General features: G+C 41.4%; 1 pseudogene; it reads right to left on the reverse strand.

Annotated features, from left to right (window-relative positions):
* Positions 1–677: 677 nt before the first annotated feature.
* LOC147417845 (uncharacterized) lies at positions 678–1,869 on the reverse strand (annotated as a pseudogene).
* Positions 1,870–23,237: the final 21,368 nt, after the last annotated feature.

Below are 23,237 nucleotides of genomic sequence, written 5' to 3' on the forward strand. Positions count from 1 at the left end.
AGGATAAGGTCAGCTTTTGCAGGCCCGCAGCAGCACGTGTTAGGAGTCTTTTGCAGGCTCTTGCTTCTCTCCCGCCTTTGCCATTGGCAATGTTATAGCTGAACGTTGGGGGGGGGGGGGGGGGGGGTCATCACGTTGGGGGCAATAAGGAGCCGTTCAGAATAAGCGTAGGGGCGTGCAAACGTGGTAGCACTTTTTGAACGTTCGAGGCTGCATGTGTGAGTCCTAAGAGACAATGGACAGGTGACTCTGGTAAATGCTGAATACATTTGATGCATGAATGATCATGAACATAAGAACCAACCCAAGTGCCTGCCAGTACTCCCGCGTGTACATTAAGCCATAAGAAATAAATCATCTCCACAAAAAACATAGAAAAATTAAACAAGTGTAGCTAAGTAGCTGCAAGGGTAGCTACTATGCAGTTGCCCTTAACATTTCCTGATATCAAAAGTTGTGTTAAGTACTTGTAATTGTGAAATTGTGGAGGTGTAGTGATGAACAATGTGAAAACGTAAACAAGTGTACAAGTTAACAAAAGCTGCTTTACTACGTTGAGCATTGGAAGTTGCTTTACTACATTGTGTCATCATTACAAGTGAGCAAAATACTCCATAAGTCAGTAAATGGTTGACTGTTTACATCGATTATCATGGTTACATGTCAGGATAATATATCTAGCCGTAATACTCTAGACACCACTGCTTTGAGATCCTAATGCTCAGGTTATGGATCGGTCTCGGAGTGCACAATCCTCGGCATACTTGAGGCGATCTTCCGCACAAAGCCAAGCCGTGAGCCAAGATCTTACAGTTGTTGTAAGATATCCTTGAATCTCAGTGGGATTTTGATTTTCCATATTCTTCACAATGCAGAAAGTGCCTGGAGGATTCCACAACTGCTTGTATTGTGTGTTATCCACTAGAATTGTGGATGTAGCAGTGTACTGACCTCTTTTCTCCCAGAAGTTACTTAGCTTCTTGTAAAATACAGGCTTTCCACCAGTTATCTTGAATCTAGCATCTCTTACACAATCCTGCTGTGCAAGAATTTCCTTGAATTGGGGAAATTGATCAGAAAAGCAGGCACTCACAGGTTTTCTGCTTTAGTCTTCATGCAGCAGGTCCACACAAATACATCAAACTGCACAACGCACCAATCCAAGAATGCAAGTGCTTCCCTTTTATACCTAGCAAACACCCCTGCTATGTCTACAAATTCTAGATCATTCCACTAGGTAGGATTTTGTGAATGGTACCTCTTGTCTAATGAAGTTAGCAGGACACCATTAATATCAAGGATTAGAGCTGGCTTACTCTGAAACAATATGTTCCCAGGATCCTCCCATGGACGAGACACTATCCCATCATCATTCCTAACATAATCTGCAACACCACCTGCACCTCCTCCATCCTCCCTTTGCCGAGACACCATCCCATCATTTTGCCTTACATATTCTGTACCACCTGCACCAACTGCACAACCTGCATCACCACCTGCATCCACAGATGCATCACCATCTTCCTGAGGTGGTTCAGAATTTTCATTGGTAATCTTCGTGTCCTCACCTACACCAACTACCCCACCTGCAAAACTTGCTTCACCACCTGCATCCACAGATGCATCACCATCTTCCCAAGGTGATTCAGACTTTTCAATGATAATGTCTATGTCTTCACTTGCACTGCCTGCACCAACTGCACCACCTGCATCCACAGATGTGTCACCATCTTCCCGAGGTGGTTCATACTTATCAATTGTAATCTCCATGTCATCACCTGCACCAGCTGCACCAACTACACAACTTGCATCACCACATGCGTCCATAGATGCATCACCATTTTCCCTTCCTGGTTCAAACTTTTTCATGATAATCTCCATGTCCTCACCTGTACTGAGGACAAAAAAATCTGTGTTTTTATCCTCTAGGTCATCAATGCTTCTAGCACATGGGACTTGGCCCTCAACTCTAAATGAACCATCTACATCAGGAGGGTCTTTCATAGTAGACTGTGCTATCATACTTATTATGTGATCAAGATTGTCAATGTTGCTAGTGGCAGCATCTGAACATAAAAACAATAATGAGATAAACAACAATGATGGACATGACAATTTTTTTTTGATTTTGGCTTTCTTAATTCATAGGAAATAGAGAATTGTTACAAAGCCAAAAATGGCGACATGATTTAGGAAAAGAGCCAAAAATGGGGATAGGCTACAAAGCAAAAATATTGAGACTATGTTTGGAGTCTTTTTTTGACTCTAGTTGTTGTAGCACCTTTTCTTCCAGATTCCATGTTACTAATTTCTCCAGTCTCTATGGCTAATTGGTCCTTTGATGTCTTTGTTTGCCCTTCTCCATCCTCTGTAGGCTTTTTGGCACCTCGATCTGCAATTGAGAAGAAACAATCAACAAGAATGAACCTTAAACAATATTATCTACCTTTAGGAAAAACAAAACCAGAAATAACACCTGTCATATTTCTCTTTCTTTCCCTTTGCATCATTTGTATGGTCTGTAGGATGGAGGGACTGGTGTCTCTGGCTAACATTTCATTGTCCTTCATTGATGAAGGAGCATTTTCTGCTTGATCTCCATTCTCAGGACTATACTTCTCTAACACACCTTCCTTGTCAATTGTAGTCTCTGGCTCAGCCTCTACAGTCTCTGGCTTAGCCACTGCAGTCATGAAAAGTATTAAGGAATTAAGAACTTGTTGTTTCAAGTTACATGTAGCTACAACATGACAGTGGAAGCTACCAGGCATGATAGTGGAAGCTACCAGGAAAGAACTGATAGCTACCAGCACTATCCTGGTAGCTACAAATGCAATCTTGGTAGCTGGCTGAGTGAGAGCTACCAAGATGACATAGGGGCCACCAATGCTATCCTAGTAGTAAGCAATCTAACAGTGGTGGTTAACAGAATAAAATCTTGGCAACAACCTTTATCTAATACATCTTCCTTCTCAGCATGTACCAACACCTTAAATTTTTTTCTTCACAATAAGAAATTTAGAACAAGTTTTCAAGTTACATGTAGGGTCAGCATTACAATAGAAGCTACCAGGCAAGCACTAATAAGCTACCAGTACTACCAAATACTATCCTAGTAGCTACCTTGCCCCCTGCCATCATGGTAGCTACATATGCTATCATGGTAGCTACCAATGTTATCCTGGTAGCTACCTTGTCACCTGCAAGACTTCCTTGGCAGAATGGCACCTCATGGGAGAATGGCAGCTACCAATGAAATCCTGGTAGCCACCTTTTCACTTACAGGACTTCCTTGGCAGAATGGAAACTCATGGGAGAATGGCAGCTACCAATGAAATCCTGGTAGCCACCTTTTCACTTACAGGAATTCCTTGTTAGAATGGCAGCTCATGGCAGAATGGCAGCTACCAATGCAATCTTGGTAGACACCTTGTCAATTGCAGGACTTCCTTAGCATAATGGTAGCTCATGGCAGAATGGTGGCTACCACTATTATACTGGTAGCTACCGGGGTTGACAATGAGAACTTCCTTGTCACCAGCAGGAGTTCCATGGTAAAACAGTAGCTAATGGAAGAATGGTAGCTACCTTGCCACCATCAAGACTTCTGTTGGCAGATACGCCACGACGGACGTCAGCACAGCGAGAACTCACCTAACAAGATTTGTCAGCTAAGGACGAAGCTCGACCCGCAGGCGCGTGGAAGCAAGCATAGGGTGTCAACCTACACTCGATCGACTCTCGACTACTTCCTACAGATGTCTCTACCCAATGTCTAAGCTACAATCTTCAGGAGTACATAAGAGGAGATTTCCTACGACGCTTTCAAGAGACAAATACCCATCAAACGTTCTCGGAACGCCACAAAACTTGAAAGAAACCCTATTAACACCAATAGGTCGCTCTCCCTAAGGTCCATGAACCAAAACCCCAATCCTAAACACCTGGTGCAAAATCACGTAGGATGTCTGGTCAAAATTTACAGGTCAACGTTTTTGAAAACTAAAGTGCCTAATGGGTAGCTCTACTCAATGCGAACGCGTGGATATGATGAAATGAGAAAACAGACAACGTATGCTCATCGAATCACCATATATAGCTCGTGGGTAGATCTCGCGAAGCCGGACCGTACACCCGCAATGTAGGTGTTGGCGTGTATCTCTCTTTGGGGGCAACACGCTGCACTTCTCCACACTGGATTCCAACCACCGGTGCATGCGTAGCATCAAGATAAAACTCTATCTCTCTCTCCTACACAGAGTACGCTCAACTCACACAAACAAAACTTATAAAATGACAAAGGGTTTCTTGCATTAAGGTCAAAAGTGGTATAAATACCTTACAATCTCAAACCCTAATGTTCCAATTCAACCATTCACTTAGCCTAATGTCAAAAATGGGATACAATCTAGAAGCTTCTGCAAGCCCCACTATTTACAAAGGTGAAATGGCGGTTTTTCTCAATTAAGGAATAATTACAAAAAATAATATCCTGTCAGGAAATCATCCTCGGTTGGGTGTGTCCAGCTGCTAACACTCCCCCCCTCCTAGTTCATGTCGTCCAGTTGCTAATACTCCCCCCCTCCTAGTTCATTAAGGTCAAAAGTGGTATAAATACCTTACAATCTCAAACCCTAATGTTCCAATTCAACCATTCACTTAGCCTAAATGTCAAAAATGGGATACAATCTAGAAGCTTCTGCAAGCCCCACTATTTACAAAGGTGAAATGGCGGTTTTTCTCAATTAAGGAATAATTACAAAAAATAATATCCTGTCAGGAAATCATCCTCGGTTGGGTGTGTCCAGCTGCTAACACTCCCCCCCTCCTAGTTCATGTCGTCCCTGACATGGCAATAGAGCTGCTTCTTCAATGGAGGCTTTCGTGCATCTTCAGAAGAGACTCATACCGTGCATGCTGGGCCAGTAATGTCGGGCCGAATATTTTTGTATCGATGGTGAAGAAACCGGTGTAGAAGGCTTCTTCAAAGGCCTGGAGATGATACGAGGGCAAAAACATTATTTGCTGATGAAGGGCATGTATCACCTCATGGGAAGGCTGAGCAGACAGATCATATGTGCATCTATATGTGTCTTGGAAGAAGAAAATGTTGTCTGTTGCCTGTCCAGGTTTAAAGATTTCAAAAACCGCTAGAAGGGTTTTACAGATTTTTCAGATCATGATGCAAGAGAGGTCAAGAGAGCCAGTGAGAACAATTTAATGGCGCCTGTTAGGGTTTTCACCATGTATTGCTCACTCATTCTCTCACCTGCCTTTAAGCCTGATAGCTTTGGGTAGTTTAGCCATTGAGGCGGTCCGGGGCGGGCAACAAGAAGAGCGGCCTCTAAACACCCTTCGAGGCTCCCATGCTGCTCAAATGGGGCTGGGGCAAGCACAATAAGAGACAACAACAACCCACAGCCAGAAACCAAACAAGAAAAGGGGCACCACCTAGTTGTAGATGCGAACTAGGACGCACGTGATATCTCCTTGTACTCAAACGCACAAAGAGAGGGGAATGCAAGATAGCCACACACACCAAACACAAACATTCACCACGCCAGAGAGAGGTAAAGCGCACAAATCAACTTGAGCAACTCAGTCTTAGCCTTAAAGACTAGATGCACACAAGCTTAATGAGAAATAGAGAGACAACACAAAACTTGACCTTGTTGCCAATACACAAATTGTCTTAGGGTCATGGGAGCCCTCTCACCGAGCACCCTCTTACAATTGAAAGTTTTGGCAAACAATTCAACAGCCCTCAAACCACCAAGCATGAAATGGCACAACAAACTTCAAGGACAATATACCTTCAACCACCTGATGAGCCAACTTATCAAGTCAATTTGGAGAGAAGAGTCGTAGTTGCAGCATACAATTGCACCCAAAACTATGAATCTTATTTATGGACAAGAGTAGGCTACAAGTGTGATTGGAGAGTATAATATCACTCCACTCCTCTAGATGGCATAACTAACTTCAAGCTTCTCCATGCACTTATGTGTAGTGATGGAATAGAGCACTCACAATGCACACACTCTACACAACTAGGCTTGAAGAGTGGTGTGTTATGTGTTGAGAATGGTGTGGTGTAGTGTGATCATGTGATTATTTACAAGGGAGAGAAGGGCTCTATTTATAGGTTTTAGAAGCCCCGATTAGGATTAGGCCTAATCAAGTTTATTTGAAGGAATAAAAGATTATGCATAATTTTATTTTTTTTCATGAGAGTGGGTCTCTCTTGTCCTTTGAGTCACATGGATGTGGGCTCAAGGGAAGAGAATTATTGAGGATGAAAGTAGAGAGGATTGAGTGAATAATCTGGGAGTGCCTACTCTAGTAGAGGGTGCATTTTACAATAAGGTTAGTGGTTAGCAGTTAGTAATTATCACTAAAAATATTTACAAAATCATTCACCAAATGGTGAGATATATGATGAGAAAAGTTAGAGAAGGGATGAGCTTGTAAAGAGAGGTTGAAGCTTTGGAGAAGTTGACATTCACCTCTTTACAGCACCGGAAGAAGAAGCAGTCAGCATGGCGAAGCAGCGCGTGTCGATGAAGCTATGTTATCTTCAAACCTTGGAAAATTCATGATAAAAGCCTTCATTTGCAGAGGTTATCCTTGGATTTTTGCTGATTTTTTGAAGTTCTTTACAAAGCTGAAGAGAGTATGGTAATATGGACATATATGTAGAGAGAAAGGGGGACACATAGGGTGTAGAAATGGAGGATGAAGGCTATGGAGGTGTGAGAGATGTGGCAATGGTGAAGAGGGTGAATTAGGACATGGGAGTTGCAGGTTTGGGAGTGGGAAGGAGAGGGAGGAGTGTGTGTGAAAGAGGAAAATGATAAAGTGGAAGAGGGAGTGTGGCTGCATAGGATGGGCAAACTGGGGTCCACCAATAAAATCATAGCTCACAGCTCGTAGCGCAAAAAAATATGAAAAAATTTCAGGTGAAAGTTCAACTCACGAGCTATAACTTTTGTTTGTATCACCTAGTCAAATTTGGGGAGCATGTGATCTTTAAAAATTCAGCAAAACCGACTATTTTTTCCACTGCACAAGGTCCTTGTGAGGTCCTTCTTTGGATGATTCTTTTGAATACCTCCAAGAGTGAGCTCCCCATGGTGCATGCATGCATGTCACATACCCTTGACCTTATTTGGTAGGTCTATAATTGAAGATGTTGTTGAGATCATGATATAAGTGAATAGTACAACTTAGAAAATCAAATATTGAGGGGTCTAAAAAAATATGTACATGTCAAATATAAATAATATAGGTGGAAAAAATATAAAGGGGTCAAAATAAATCTCTCTCATTATAAGTCTACCATAAAAAGATGATTTTTTTTGGTGTTCTAATTTATGAGAGTAAAAGAGAATAGATGTAGGAAGGAAAAATCACAATAGTGAAAAAATATACACATAAATAAAACTAGTTTTTTTTTTTTTGTTGGGATGGAGTTACACCAAAAATAAGAGAAGCTTACATGAAATTATTTTTATATGGAATAAAGAGTATACAAAATGGTAAGAAAAAATATGGTAATGATGAGTCAATGTACATAGCATAAATAACACACACCTAAGTATAAATATTTAAATAAATACCAAAATAATTATGAAAAATCATTTTATTTAGGCCCTATATACAATAAAATATTTACACACAAATGGGCCATAATATACTTATATATATATATATATATATATATATATATATTTGGCTCAACTAGCCCAGTGACTAGCTAATTGAGGGTTTTTAAGAAGATATGGGAAAAGTCCCGTAACTCACACACACCTATATATAGTGAAATGGTAGGGATAGCCAAAGTGTTTGGATGATTTTGGTAGGGTGGGTTAACTCACTATGGCAATTACGGAGAGCCAAAAAACGGCTATCACCATGTGGGGTGGCTTTCTTGCAGCAACTCTTGTGCTTTCCAGGTCCGCATCCTTGGTAGAGGGCAAAGGCTAAGGTTGTCTCTGATTCTTTTAGGCGCCTCTACCAGATGAACTAAATACTTGCGGGCATTTGGTTAGCCATGCCTTTCTCCATTTTGGCTGAGAGTCCACAATCAGTTTAACGCCTTCTGGTTTGGAGATATCTTCTTTGTATAGTGGCACTATTGGCTCCTCTTTAATCCGCTTGTTTATTGTAACAGCTTCATACTTGAGAAGAGGATATGGGAGAGAAGGTTATAGCCATTCATGCTGAATGACATTGGCATCTAACTTCTGAATGGTCATAGACTTAAATACTGTTTGCTCCCACTCCATTGCTTCTTTGGCCGTGTCTTTTATTGCCGCTTCTATTGCCTTTTGTAGATTTTCTTCTTCTTCTTATGTCAGATCCTGGGGCTCTTGGGATGGTCCCACAAGGATGTCCTCTTGCATAGTGGCGTCCACTGGATCTGATACATTGTCTATGTCAATGCCTTCCATTGCTGCGGGCCCTATGCTCAAGTGTTGCTCTTCAGTCTGCTATTGGCCTTTCAGCTCATCTATATGCTTTTGATATGCTTTCTTTTCCTGTTCAGCTTGATTCCCCATGTTCACTAAGAGGTCATTCAATTCTGCATTGGCTTTTTCAGCCTCTTCTAGCTTCCTCTTGGTGTCTTCATTTTCTATTTTCATCCTCTTTAGGTCCTCGCCCATGTTCTTTTTCAAGGCTTCTAGCTCATATTTCATGGCCTTGTTCTCATCTTCTAGACGGTTTTGCATTACTAGGGAGCCCTCGGCCAGCATCAGTCTTTGTCTCTTCTCTAGTGTCAACTCCTTTTGGAGTTCCTTCATCTGTTCTTCATATAGATCATTCTGTGAAGTAGTTCTAGTCGAGGTAGCAGCTCTGACTCTGGCCGGAGATGCTCTTTGCCTCTGGATGGTTTAATCTTTCACTTTCATTTGATCTTTTAGCTCTATCACTTCATCCTGACTTGCCTCATGTTCTAGCTCAACTTTTTCCTTAGCATTCCTCAAAGTTTCAACTTCTTTGGACTCATCAGTAAGCTGGAGTGTCAAATTGTCCCTCTCTTTCTTCGCATATGTCAATGATTTACTGATTTTCTTATCCTCCTCCTCAGCTCTTTGAAGATTTTGTTCTGCTGTTTGACTCTGTCTTTCCATCTCTTGGCATCTTTGTAGTGCCGCATCCAGATCGGCTTGCATCTTGGTTTGTTTCTCTGTGTTCTCTTGGTCCTGCTTTTGCAGCGAGGCCACTTCAACTTTGATATGAACTTCATTTGTTTTGAGATTATCAATTTCAATCTTAGTGGCCATAGACCTTGCTCTGAGCTCGGTGAGTTTTTGCATCACTTCATCCCAATCATTGGTTTGTGGTTGTAAATCCACTGTATCTGTGGCCATTTCCTTCAGCTCCACTAACCGAGGGCTCTGCATATATTCCTTGGGTCTAGTGCTTGACAACTCAAAAGTTGCATTAGCTGCCTCTTCTCGAGATCAAAAAATATTCTATAGTTTCTTTCTTCTGGATCTGGCTTCTCATCTTTTGGCTCAACTTCTACCTTTTGCTCTTTCTCTTTGTTCTTCTCTTCCTTGGAATCTTGTTGCCCATCAGGTTTGTTCAACTCCTCTTTTTGTTGGATTTGGGGAGGACTAAGAGGAGGTGGTGATGGTGGTAGGCTGGATTCTCGGCTTGATGGTGGAGTTGGTTGCTTCTTCTTGAAATCCCAATCCGCCTTTGTTTTCGTTTCTCTTTCTTGGCCTTCCTACTCTTCTAGCAGCTGTTGTCTCACTTCGTCAACCTTTTCTTCTGTAAAAGGTATATTTGGGATATTATCCGCTGTAGCATCTAAGATCTTGAAATTCTTGATATAATCTTCAAACCGATCCCTTTGAATCCTTCGAGATGATCCCGACATAGCCTCAAGTGATGGCTTCCATAACTCTCTTAGATCCCCTTTTAGCGCTCTTTAAACTCTGAAACTTTCCACTAGTCTTTCTAACCTTGCCGCTTTCTGTGACTTTGTTTCCTTGACTGGCACTTGTAGAGTTTCTTTCTTTCCCTTCTTTGGCTGGGGCGGCTCTTCTAGCATTGTCTCTAAACGGCGCTTCAACCTTGTGGCTACCCTGGGCGCCTTAGGAGGTTCTTCTTCTTTGTCTTTCTTCAACTTGGGCCAATCATTTTGTGAGGGAGGTAGAGGCCAGTTTCCCTTGGCATGCAATGCTCCATAGACAAATTTGGTTATCAACTCACAAGGCACAATATAGGTGGGACTTTTGGTCCCCATCTTCATAAGATTGTCGTGGATGTAAGCAGCATAGTTTATCTCCTTTGGTTTGCTCTTCTGCATCTCCCAAGTGAAAGTGGTGGCAATAGCTCCAGGTGGCATCCTATATTTCTGTGGCCGCTTGGTACACATGTGGAAGTATTGATTGTATAGTTGGCTCATGATAGCCACCTTCGGGTTTGCAATATCTTTAAATGTATAGTTATTCTTCTTTTCCGAGTAGACCTTAATGTCATCTCGCCTCTTTGTCACACTGTCTCCTTTGTTAGAGATGTCAAGTGCTATTTCCACCACCTTCTTTGTGATGACAATCATTGTATTAGGCTTGCCTTGTAGATCTGTAACTCTAGATATGCCGTCCTCTTTGATTGTTGTGAGAAATCCCCACACTCTTTGAACATCAATCCCTGCTGGCAAGGCTTCAAAGTAATTGTGGAGATCCAGTTTCTCCAAGTAGTCCCCCATCTTGCTCCTGACAAATTCATTGAGCTCTTGAGGTATCATGGGTAGCTCCACTGCATTTCGCTCCGGATCTTTAAATACTCCTTGGTAGATTCTCAGATCATTGGTTTCTAGCAGGTCATCTTGAATCCAAGTGCTTGTGGGCTTCAGGGTTCCCTCTGGGATAAGAGAAGGCTCCACTTCTTCTAAGTAGTCCTTGGTAGTCATCCTCTTCTTCTTTGTAGGTGATTTTGTGACTGCCATGGATCCTATTGCACTCAGTAGTCCAAAGTTAGCGTTTTTTTATAGATTAGCTGATAAACTGAGTTCTGACTACCCAAATGATTTGAAAATTGAAATTAGAACTCAAAAGGGACTAGGGAAACCCTACATGTGCCCACAATAGATTTTTGGCTGAAAAATAAGCATGTAGACATCCTACGCGTAGGATGTCTACCTTCTTTGATTTTGGTGAAACTTGAGAGGCTTGTGGCCCTTGACCTGTGCAACATAGCTATGTACTTGGAATTTGGTTTGGACATCAAAAAGTGCAATTTTGAGCAGATTTAGGCTTTTGGCTCACAAATTGGGTAGGATGTCCTAAACAAGTGGCAAATGATATTCAATTGGGTTGAAATTTGATATATAGGCTTCTTATACCATGTAAAAGGCTCCCATGAAGTCAATTCCTGCATAGAAGGTCAATATGACACTGGAGACATCCTACGCATAGGATGTCTATTTTCTTAGAATGACTTGAATTTGGTTCTGTGGGTAGCCCTTAGCATGTAGAACATGGCCCTGCTCTTAGATTTTGATTTGGATAAGCATTGGTGTTGTTAAGAGCATGTGTAGTGGTTTTAGGCTCAAAAAGTGCATCTTGGAGGTTTTGGGGCCAAATGTGATTTTTCTGGCTTGAAATTTGATGTATGAGCTTGTGAAGATGTAAGAAAGATATCTGGAACTCAAAAACACTAGCTGGAGGTCAAATAGGTCATTTAGACATTCTACGCGTAGGATGTCTATTTCATTAATTTTCATATCTGACCCCACAGTTAGCTTGGCAATGTGCTAATGAGTATATTGTGCAAGTTTCATGTGATTTGGACTAGTTTTGGTCGCTCTATGACCCATCATTGCGTCTATGCTCTGACTTTCCATTTTTTGATACATATGAGGTCAACTCTTGTCCAAATGTGATGAAACTTGATGGCTAGCATGTATAAGTTAAGCAGAAGTTGTGTATGAGGTGAGATGTTGAGTTTGGTTCCCAAACATGGCCTTGAAACATCCTATGCGTAGGTTGTCTCCTTATGAATTTTTTATGAGAAATGCTACTGGTGCATGCCCTGAGCCCCCCTGAGTCCCCTTTAAGCCCTATTTCAATAAAAAAGTCAAAAAGATAGATAGAAACTCCCTGTTTGGCTTTTAGAGCCTCTGAGCTGTTTTTTGACTCTTGGAGTGATTTTCGGTGATGAAATTTCTTGATGTTAGTCTCCATAGATTCATGGTTCCTTGGGGATCCTTGCCATATGGTTTTTGTTGGCTTTGGCTTCACCGAAGCTCCGTTTGGCAATTTGTCACTCTGGAAGCGTCCGTGGTTGCGTTTACATGTCGTTGATGACTTGTGGTGGTCTACCACCATAGGACTTGGTTGTTCATGGTCTAGGAAAGCCGGTCGTGAAGTTTGGTGGCAAACGAACATCCGGTTTGGCCGTGAGAGCTAGTTGACGCTTTGTGTGTCTTATGCCGTTTCTGAAGCTTAGTCCTGCTGCGGTTTGCCTTATGGCCATGTGGGCTATATAGCCTTGTAGAGAATGTCGAGATGCTCCTACCCATGAGTTTTGGTAGCATTTGGGTGACTTTCCACCGATTTACCATTTGGTGGCCTCTTGCACGGCTCTAGAAGTTAGGGTTTTTCCCAATGGTTTTTTTCCGCCTTTGTGCATTCAAGAGTGGTCTCCTATGCTAGGGTAAACCGTTGATGAAGCCTTATTGCTTTTGGGTTAGCCGTTTGGTGGCCACCTCTACCTGTAGGTCTCTACTGCTTGTTTCCCGTGTGAACCCTACACTAGTTTTCGCGACAAAACATCAAACATACGCGAAAAGCTCAAGGTGGTGAGCCTACCTCTCATATCTTGAGCCTGTCGGGTGGTCGTGCGCGTCGTAGAAGCAGCTAGAAGTCCGGTTCACTTTAGGTGGCAAGAGCTCTCTCTCAAGAAGCAAATAGTAGAAATGAGCTCTAAGTGAAGTGAAAAAATCTTATAATGGGGGTCCCCGAACCACTTTCTATGAAATTCGACATGTACTCCCAACTTCTTGCGAGATGCGGTTTAGGCTCGAAAAGTTCTTGATTTGGACTCCGTTTGCTCGATTTTCGAGAAATTTGACATTTCGGTCAAAATCTGGCCAAAACACGCCTTCCGCTCCATTCACATAATTGCACCCCCATTGTACCATAGGTTTTCCTATAGTCACTGATTATCCCCATATTTTTTGTTTTTCATTACGACTGTATTTCACCTGCTTTTTGTATTTTTGAAGTTTTTCTGCCGATTATTAGTAAAATTAAAAAGAAAATAGAAAATTAAATCCAGAAAATCCCCAAAGATCATAATAACTCAAAAACATCACCGCAAAACACTATATACACTCACATGCAATTTTTATGGCCGGATTTCTCCGTTTTACCAATATTTTGTTCGAAAAATGGCTATTTTTACATATATACACACACCTAGGGGCTTGATTTGCCGTTTGGTCCCATATACTTGTAGATTTTTGGTGTATAAGGGCATATGTACTTAGGTTAGTCCAAAAAATTTCGCAATCAAACAAAAATCCTTCAAAATAGTGGAAAAACATGCCCTTTTTTGCTCTTTTTACCTTCATTGGGTCCGCCTTGAGAATGCCTCCCCACCTCCTAGTTGGAGTCCTCCCGGACGACAAGGTAGCTCCTCGGGGTATGTGTAGTGCATGGGTTAAAAATTGTGCTAATGCGTGGCCTTGTAATGTGGCCCTATTTGATGCATACTTAGTCAATGCATGGAAAAATCACTGCTATGCGAGAGGAGGGAATAAGCAAGATGCTTATTCGCATTCGACGTTGAGGTTTCCTGATTGTTGTTGATTTGGCTGGCGGATTTTCTTTGCAAGTAAAAGTTGTAACTCTACAGCTCTCTGTTTGATCGTCTTTCTTGCAAAAGTCGCTTGGTTTGCCGCTACTTTCGATATGGCCGTGGTTGTCTCCATGGAGAGAATTGTCGTGGCTGAATTGGCCGTAGTCTGTTTCTCTTTTTCTTGCCATTTGTAGCTTTTATTTGGAGGTTTTTGTAGGTTTATTGCCACGTCCGTGGTCGTTATTGTTGGTTTGCTAATCGGCACCCATATAGATTGGTTTGCCGGTTTCATATGTAGTGTGTGTCTGGATGCTGGTGTTGCTTGTACTGAAGGGAGTTCCTGTTGCTTTGGTTTTGGGATCCAAATGGGAGTCGCATTTAAGTTGTTACTGAGCATTCTCTTTGGGATCCATATCTTTTTTATTCCTGTGGTTGTTGGTTGAACTGTGCTCTTCTGTTGACTTCTGCTGTTGTATTGTGGTTTGTATGCCATGTCACCTCTATTCTTCCGCACCCCTACTTGTTTTTCGCGTGTTGCTAACCTTGATCTGTTCACTGTGGTCTGTGTTAACTTATTTTTGTAGTGAACATGTTTGGCAGTTCTCTGGTTGTTCTCCATGGGTATCGTGTTGTTATTTAGTGGCACCCATCCTTTCGGTTCTTTATCCAGTGATTGTGGTGCTGTCATCTAGTTCTTTTGGTTTGCTGAGCAATGCCACTTGTTGTTCTTGTGCATGTTGAATTTTGATTGTATCCAAATTTCAATCTATCTGCACATTATACTCTTTCTGCCAAGGTTGTCCCAACAACATGGGGTGTAGTGTGCTCGCATCCTCAACCACGTAAAACTTGTGGGGATAAATATATTGATGTATTTGTACATGCAATATATTCCAACCCAATGTTCCTAGCAAATGTGATGTACTACTTTCCAGCACTTGTGGAGTAGGATGTAGGTGATCTTTGGGCTTAAGCTGTTTATATAATTTGTAAGGAATCAGATTTGCTTGAGCTCCAGAATCAAGCAATGTCATCGATTCAACTTGATTGCTACCCACTTTGACTACAATTATTGGTTTCACTGTGTCTTGACCAAAATTCGTTAATCGAATAGCATTTATTTGCAACGGTGATCCACTTTGTTGTTGTTGTCGTAGAAGCCTTCTTTTTGCAATGCGTTCTTTTGCTTCTGCTTGGGATTCTTCTCATATTCTCTGTTTCTCCTTCATCCGTTGTTTTTCTTGATGGATTTGTTGAAGCATATCCTGTGTTAGTGGTAAATGATACTTTTTTAACCACACCCATTAATCCAATTTGGCATTTCTTCTCCTGCCAATGTAGCAAGTTTGATAGCTCCACTTCGTGATAAGTCACTAATCACAAAGGGTCCCATCCCTCGCTTTTTAAGTTTCTTGGCATGAAGCTTCAAAATTATAAAAAAGTACATAATCACCTGTTTTGAACTCTTTCGTACGCACATGCTTGTCAAAAAACTCTTTTTGTCTTCTCTTTTTAGCATAGATTGAAGCTAAAACTCTCAGTCAAAGTTCATCTAGCTTTTCAAGATCATCTATTCTTGAAGAGAGCTCATGCCCTGTCTATTCTAAGCGTTTCGCTACTCGTAGAGTTGGAACTAAAAACTCTATGGGTAATATAGCGTTTAGACCAAACACCATGTTGTATGGTGTTGTTCTAATTGATGTTTTGTAAGCTACCCTGTATGCCCATAGTGTTGAGTGTAATTGCTGATCCTAGTCTGTCCTTGACTCTGATACAATTTTAGTCAAAACAGTGCATAGTGTTTTATTTGTGGCCTCAGCTTATCCATTTTCCTGTGGATGATATGGAGCAGATTTTCTATGTATGACCATGAATTCCTCTAGCAGATATTCTATGACTTCATTAAGAAAATGTGTTCCTCGATCACTGACAATTTCTATTGGTAATCCATATCGTACAAAGACATTCTCATACAAAAATTGTGCACTTGTTCTTGCGTCTGCTTTTTGTGTTGCTTTGGCTTCCGCCCATTTTGTGAGATAGTCCGTAGCCACAATGATATATTGGGTATGGGTACGATATGTAGGGGGTGAAATAGGACCCACAAAATCAATGCCCCATTTTGCAAATGCCGGTGCTCCCATCATTGTCCGTAGTGGCATCTCATCTCTCTTTATCGGAACCTTAGTGCGCTGACATGCGTCACAACGCTTTACAAACTCCTCAGCATCCATGTGCAATGTAGGCCACCATATTCCTGCGGTTAAGAAAATTTTTGCCGTCTTATCCCGTGAAAAATGGCCTCCACTTATTCCTCCATGTGCGTGTTCTAGAATCAGCAGGTACTCGCTTTCAGTTGCACAGATTCTAAGTTGATTGTCCTTTCCTCGCTTGTAGAGTTGATTTCCAATGAAATTAAAGTCACGAGCCTCCAGATCTATAGCCCTTTTTCGCGCTTTTGTTATGTTTTCAGGAAATGTCCTTGTTGTTAGGAAATCAATGATATATTGAGTCCACGGCGGGTCCAATGTTTACCTAAAACGATCTCGCGTGATCCACCAGTCGTTTGGCACTACATATAGTACAATTGTTAATATAAGCATGTGTGTCAGCATACATAGTTGGACAATAAACTCCTAATTGTTTCAGTCTTTGGTGTGTTTTCATTGTTGAACAATGATGCACAATCCTGGATGTGTGCTTCTTCAAGATAACACTCTAATTCCTCTGGATTTATACATAATCGTAGAATTTGGTCCGAGCCTAGATGGTACAGTCGTCCTGCAATCAACTGAAATTTTTTTGTTTGTCGAAATGTTTGTTGTTTGGATATGTCTTCATTGTTATCAAATCTACCTCCAAAGGAAAGAATGCTAACAATTTTCTAAGACCATTTGGGTATCATTTCAATATTGAAAAGATAAGCATCAGGTATGTCATCGTCTACTCCTTCAAGAGCTTCCCCGTTTTGCAACCTTGAAAGATGATCCGCCCGTAGATGAGTTTTACCTTTTTTGACTACCACTGTGAAGTCAAACTCTAGCAATATAATAAGCTAGCGTACAATTCTTCCAGTATTGCATGGTTTATTTACTAGATACAAAAGAGCTTGATGATATGTGAAGAACACAAATTTGTTTGCAAGGAAGTAATGCCGAAATTTATTTACAGCATAAATCATTCCTAATCCCTCTCTTTCAGTGGTGGTGTAGTTGTTTTCTGCACTATTTAGCTGTCGGCTCGCATAACAAACTGGGAAATTCATTGTTTTGTCTCTGTTTCCTGTCTTGATTGTTGAGATTTTCTTGATTTTGTTTCTTTTTTATCTTTTTGTGCTTGTTTTATTTTCTCGTGCGTCTTTTCCCTTCGAACTCTTGAGAATATTTTTGATATTTGGTCTTTTACACAATCCTCTGCCTTGACAAGCATGAGATAGTGAGTTTTATCTTTTATCTTGGGCATCACGTTCTCTCTAATTTTGTTTTTTGCTCTTTTTTTCTATAGCGTTTCTGGCGTCTAGGGTGTTGATTTGCAAAATCATAAAACTTGATATTCGCTGTTGTCTCCCCACGCTCGCTTGAGCTTTCTGAACACTTGTTATCTGCATTGTTATTTAACTCTAGATGCTCAGAGGAGTCATAAAACTCTTCTTGTTCTGGTGAGTATACATTCGCATCTCGTGCTGGTAGAAGGCTTACCATGTAATAGGGTAGCACATCATAGCCATCCTTATCACAAAATTTTGTCGTTGGGCTATTTGTAATGGTACATACATCCAATGTTGCTAGTATGTGTTCCCATTCCAGAGGTTCTAAAGCATCTTCGGGAAAAGGTTTGGGAATGTAATCCTTGTCCTCAATAACTCTTTCTAAGACGCATTCCTCTCTTTTTAAGCTCCCACAATGTGAAGCTCCGCACATCCATAGCTCTTTTTTCTGTCCTAACCATGCTAGGAGTTCGGACCCTGCCAATGTAGCTGAATCAAACTGTTCCACTGGTGTCTGGTTCACATCTTTGTAACTATGGTCTTTTAGGTATATTTTGGTTGTAGTCTCGCCATGTTTGAGGTATATGTGGTCGTAACCCTAATCCATCTTTAATTGTTTCATGAATGGTCTTCCCAAGATGATCTCGTAATTGTTCTTTTTGTCGAAATCAACTATTGCAAATGTATGCTCATACTCGATTCCGCAAGAGGTGACAATTGCTTTTTCTAAAAGTCATAGAGGCTTTTCCATGAACCCATCTGCCAGTTGCAATTTCATTCTGGTAGCTCTCAAAGCCGGTTTTCCCCATTTTTTCCAGATTTCCTTGGTGGTGATAGCGACTCGTGCTCCACTGTCAAGAATAGCTTTGGAAACTACTCCTTGGAATTCTACTAGTAGTGTTGTATTTCCATCTTCTCCCTCACAATATTCTCCAACCTTGTTTAAAGGTACTGGTCTAGTGTTTAGTTGAGGCTTGTCCAATTCTTTGATCCCTTCTTGAAGCTTCGGGGTGGGGTCTTTTACTCCAAATTTTTCTAAGCATTTGCCTATGGTGGTCCACATGGTTGGTCGTGACCTCAAGAGTTCGGCTAATGTGATTGTGCATGCCACAGGGGTTGACAATAACTCAATCAACCCTTGTGAATCCATCACTCTGTTGGAAGAAAGTATTTGATATGGGATTTCTCTCACCTTAGACTTAGCTTCATACTCCCCTAGGTAAGAGGGTAGAGTTTTTAGCGAGTCTGGTTGGTTGTGCCCCGAACTAATTGAACCCTGGTCTCCCTCTTGTGAATGCATATCAAAGTTCATTTGTGATCTTGCCTCAAATTCTCCAATGGGAGGTAAGATCTCATTTTCCTCCTTTCTCGTGCTATTTATTTGGTGGCTCACCCTGTTAGCTTCATTGGCTTCCCGGATTTGCTTCCACAAGTCATCTAGACTGTTACAATCCTTACCCATTTGTACCAATGTTTTAGGCTGGAAACCATCAATACTCTCATCTGTTGTATTTGGCACTATGATAAGTTCTCTCCTAGACTCAGAGGCAGTCGTGAGTCTCTCCTTCGTATCTATTTGAGTTGGTTTGATGGGGGTTGGAGCTAGTACCTCGTGCCAACTTGCAATTTTACCAAGCGGGTTTTCTATCAAGAATTGGGCTGTTTCAATCATCTTTCGACACATTTCCAACCTCTATTTTTCTATTTTTGGATATGGATAAGTCATCCATCTTTGCTCTTGGGTTTGGTTGTTTTTTAGTCTGGCTTCGTATGCTTTTAAAAGTGCGTCTAACTGCTCATTTACTTTTTTTGCCAGCACTGATCCTCTTGATCCTGCACTTTTGAGTTCTACCATTTCCTTGGGCCCTATGGTTGCCGCAGTGTGTGAGCTTAGACTAGTTAGATCCTCTAACCGCTCTAACCTATCCTTTGTGTGTTTTAACTCCTCGGATAGAGCCGTTTCCTCTTGTTCTCTCCTGGCTCTCATACGTACCTTTCTAGCTTTCCAAGTTCTTCTCTGATTTTTCATTTTTGCACTTGGGGCATCGGTCTTTGGATCTTCAATTATGGGTTCATTTGTCATTCTTTGAGCTTGGGATCCTGTCACTGCCTGAATAGGTATTACTGTCTCGTTTTCTGACCCTCCACTGGAAGGCACTGCTTCCAGCATGTTCAAAGTAGTTTTTGCTCCTTTACTCGGGTTCTTAGGGCAATCAGGAATCAAATGAGTAATTCCACACTCGGTGCAATATGCGTTGACTCTAATGATTTCATCATGAGGACAGTCTCTTAGCCAACGGTCTCCACCACACTTATAGCAGGGTCCCTTAGGCTATTGAGGTGCTCCTTGAGCACCTCTTTGTTGGTATTCATGCCTCTGCCCGCCCATGCCTCCGTTGGCTATGAACAACAATGTTCATTCATCCAAGCTATATCTTCCTTCTCCTGTTGCCTGTGCAGCTGTTTGTGGTCCTGTACTTCCCATCATGCTCCAAGGTTCTGGCGTTGTGGATTCTTTTGGTGGATAATAGATAGGATTTGCAGCATATCCATTGGAATCTTTGTAATATGCATGCATAGGTACCAAAGCCTTGTCTTCTGGTTCGTTTACTGTTGGTGTGTATCTTATGCCGAGACTGGTTGTAATCCTGGTAGGGGTAGTTGTTGTTCCAATACTGGTTGTGGTCTTTCTACACCTACAGGTCTTGGTAGGTTGCTTGCTTGATACCTAGGCATCGGTGGAAGTTGAGGAGATGCCACCTGAACTTGGGGAGCATATGGTCGCTCTCTCACATATCCCTTGTTATAGTAACATTCCTCCGTCACATGGTTTGTCCATTTTTGTTCAATAGCACACCACTTCTGTTGTTTAGCCTGAGGCTTGGCATACATATTATTTTTTTTTAGCACTTCCTCCACAAGCTACTCCTGTCTTATAGCTACTTCTCCTTTCGATGCTGTCTTAGCGGACTTGCTTTCACTTTGTTGTGAGGATGAATCGTCATCAAGATCCTTGAATTCACCCTCCTTGTAGACTGCAAAATTGTCTACAAGGTAAAGAGCCTCCTTAGTTAACTCATTTAACGTTGTGCTCCTCTTCATATGTAAGTCCTTCTGGAGATTTGCGTTCCTTAGTCCTTGAATAAATATAAGCATAAGTCTGAACTGAGTTGGCAGTTCTTCCACAGGGCAGAACATCACATATCTTTTTAGTCGAAGGGATGCCTTTCGCACAGATTCCACTTATTTTGTTTGAATTTATGGATTTGTGAGACTGTATTATGATCTATCCCCCTTTGTGAGAATTCCTCAATAAACTCGTCAAAAACCTCCTCCATAAACTCAAAGTCTCTACACTCCACAGAGTCAAACTAAGTAGCGGCATCCTCCTCTAGGGTAAGTCCAAACCCTGCAAATTGGGTAGGAAAGTCTAACACCTCTTCAACTCTAATTACATGCACAAAGGCTGCTACATGATCCCTAGGATCTCTGTTTCCCGTGTATTTCTTGTTTACCCATTTTTGCACCTGAGAAGGTCTAATTCTACGATGGTCTACAAATCTCATTATTGGTTCTCCTCGTCCTACTCGATATACCTCCCCTGGCCTTTGGTAGTGGGAGGGTTCCTCTCCCAGAGGTGCCCCTAAGCCATAATTTCTGATGGTTTTTGCAAGAGGTGGTTCATCTCTTTGAACTCGTTCTATGGGTTGTCTTCCAGGCTCTGTCAACTCTTGAGTTTTTGGCTTACTCTCGCCTTGATACTATGAATAGAGTGGTGGTTCTTGTAAATCTCTTGGCCATCATGTGGCTAGATAACCATCTCGGTTTTGGTCTTGTTCTAATGTCGCACTTTGTCGAATCCATGCCTGGAATGATGGTTGGGTTGCTTGTTGGTTATGGTAGTTGAACATCTGTTGTCGGCTGTTAGAATGTGAGTTCGCGTCGTACTCTTCTGAAAATGGATTTGTTGACTTGCTAGGGGTATAGGTGAACCTTGGCACTTCTTCGGGGGCATATGTTGATATTATTGGAACTGTTGCCTTTTCTACCTCCTCTGGGAGAATACATTTGTATTCTCGCCCGTACCTATCAACAAAAATGATATCCTTTCCCATCGCAATTTCATAAGAGAATAAGTAAAGAACCTTGTCTTTGATTAATTCATTTGGGTAGGGTTCTTTGCATCGAGAATAAGAGACTACTCCCTCGCTCCCATGCTTGTAAATTCCCACATTCTCATTATAGGTAGAGACCCTGGTTGTTTTTTTATCATACATAAAAAGAGCTCCAGGTCGATCAATTTTTGGAGGCGGTTCTTGATTTTCTAAGACCATTTTTTCTTTTGCCACATTATCTTAATATCTGTTGTAATCCCGAGGGTTACTAACTATCAGATAGTGGTTCCCCTTTTCATCTCGAAATCTATCTCCATCATCATAGACTCGAATTATCTCCAGTCTTTGAGCAGGTCTTTCTTCTATACAAATACAATAGGTCCCCGATATTCAGAATAAACTAGGGATCCCCTAGAGTTTGTTCCTTCTAAGAAGATTATAGTGAACTTGGCATCGTTCAAAGGGTTTTGGGAGGTACTTCCACCTAGCATTGGTCCTTCATCGGAGAAACCGTCCTGGCTGTTGACTACCCATCATGAAGGACTTATCTGATGAAATGTCAGTATCACTACCCTCCTCAATGATTAGTGCTAATGGATCTAGCCTTGCCTGAGCTACACTCTCCTCAGTGGATACTAAGCTACCCTGATCACCTGCCACTTTTCGGTCTCTAGGAATGTGTCTTCCTGATCTTAAATTCATCAAACTTAGCAATGCAATTTATCACAAATCCAACCACTCACCTGGCAAAGGATCAGTTTCCACACAACTTCTTGACTTGCCGCTGAATATACCTGTACACAAGCATTTAATTTTGGCAATCAAATCAAAGCATTTAACCACTAGAGGTAGTCTTAGTAATGATTGGTATAACTAGAGGGTTAACCTCAACCACTAATGTACTTTATACACTTTGGTTGTTCTTGATTTGGTCTGCTAATCTGGAATTGTACTTCACTCCAATGTTTGTCAGTTTAGAGGGAAAGTCTTAATTCAGTTTTTGCTCCGTCAAAAGGTCAAACAAGGTTCAATTTCACTTCTGAACTCTTAAGTCAATTGGAACATCACTCTATGTCCACAGTCATATTTTCACTTCAATAAGCCCCTGTAGACATCCTACGCATAGGATGTCTACCTGCTCTGTTTTGGCTAAATTTTTCACTATAGATTCCCCTTGATGTGCTGAGTCCACAGTTGTTTTTACTTTTTGATTTGGACACCTATAAGCTGGTCAATTGATCAGAAATTTGTTCCAACAGCCTGATGTTGGTCTGACCAGTCAAATCAACTCCAATTTGGACCAAAATTGACTAGGAGGCTTGCCTCAGGCTATACAACACCCTGCTATTCCTACAGTCAATTTTTGACTTCAATATCATGCAGTAGACATCCTATGCGTAGCATGTCTAACTGCTCAAAATTGCTTCAAATGCAAACCACAGACTCCTCCTAAGGTGTTGATCTCTCTGGTATGTTCAAGGTTGGATTGGAGTGCTAAATCACTGTGAACACATCCTACACGTAGGATGTCTAAGTCTTGATGTCAGCAACCCTATGCTATGCTTAGATTTTAGTTTGGATTTCAAAAGACCCCAATTTTAGCTATCCTAGCCTTTTTTCAGTGAAAATGCTAAAGTTTGCTTAAAACCCAATTTTCTCACCCAATTGAGATGAAACCTTTCTCATGCACTCAATAAATCATGTAGATCATGCTCATGCAACCATCCTATGGTTTTGGTCTTAAAATAATGCCTTGGCACAATTTGGGTAGGATGTCTGACAATTTCCTTTCTTTTGGCCTTATCCTATCAAGATAT

Source organism: Adiantum capillus-veneris, chromosome 30, assembly GCF_014529385.1.
Source record: "Adiantum capillus-veneris isolate H3 chromosome 30, ASM1452938v2, whole genome shotgun sequence".
NCBI lineage: Eukaryota > Viridiplantae > Streptophyta > Polypodiopsida > Polypodiales > Pteridaceae > Adiantum > Adiantum capillus-veneris.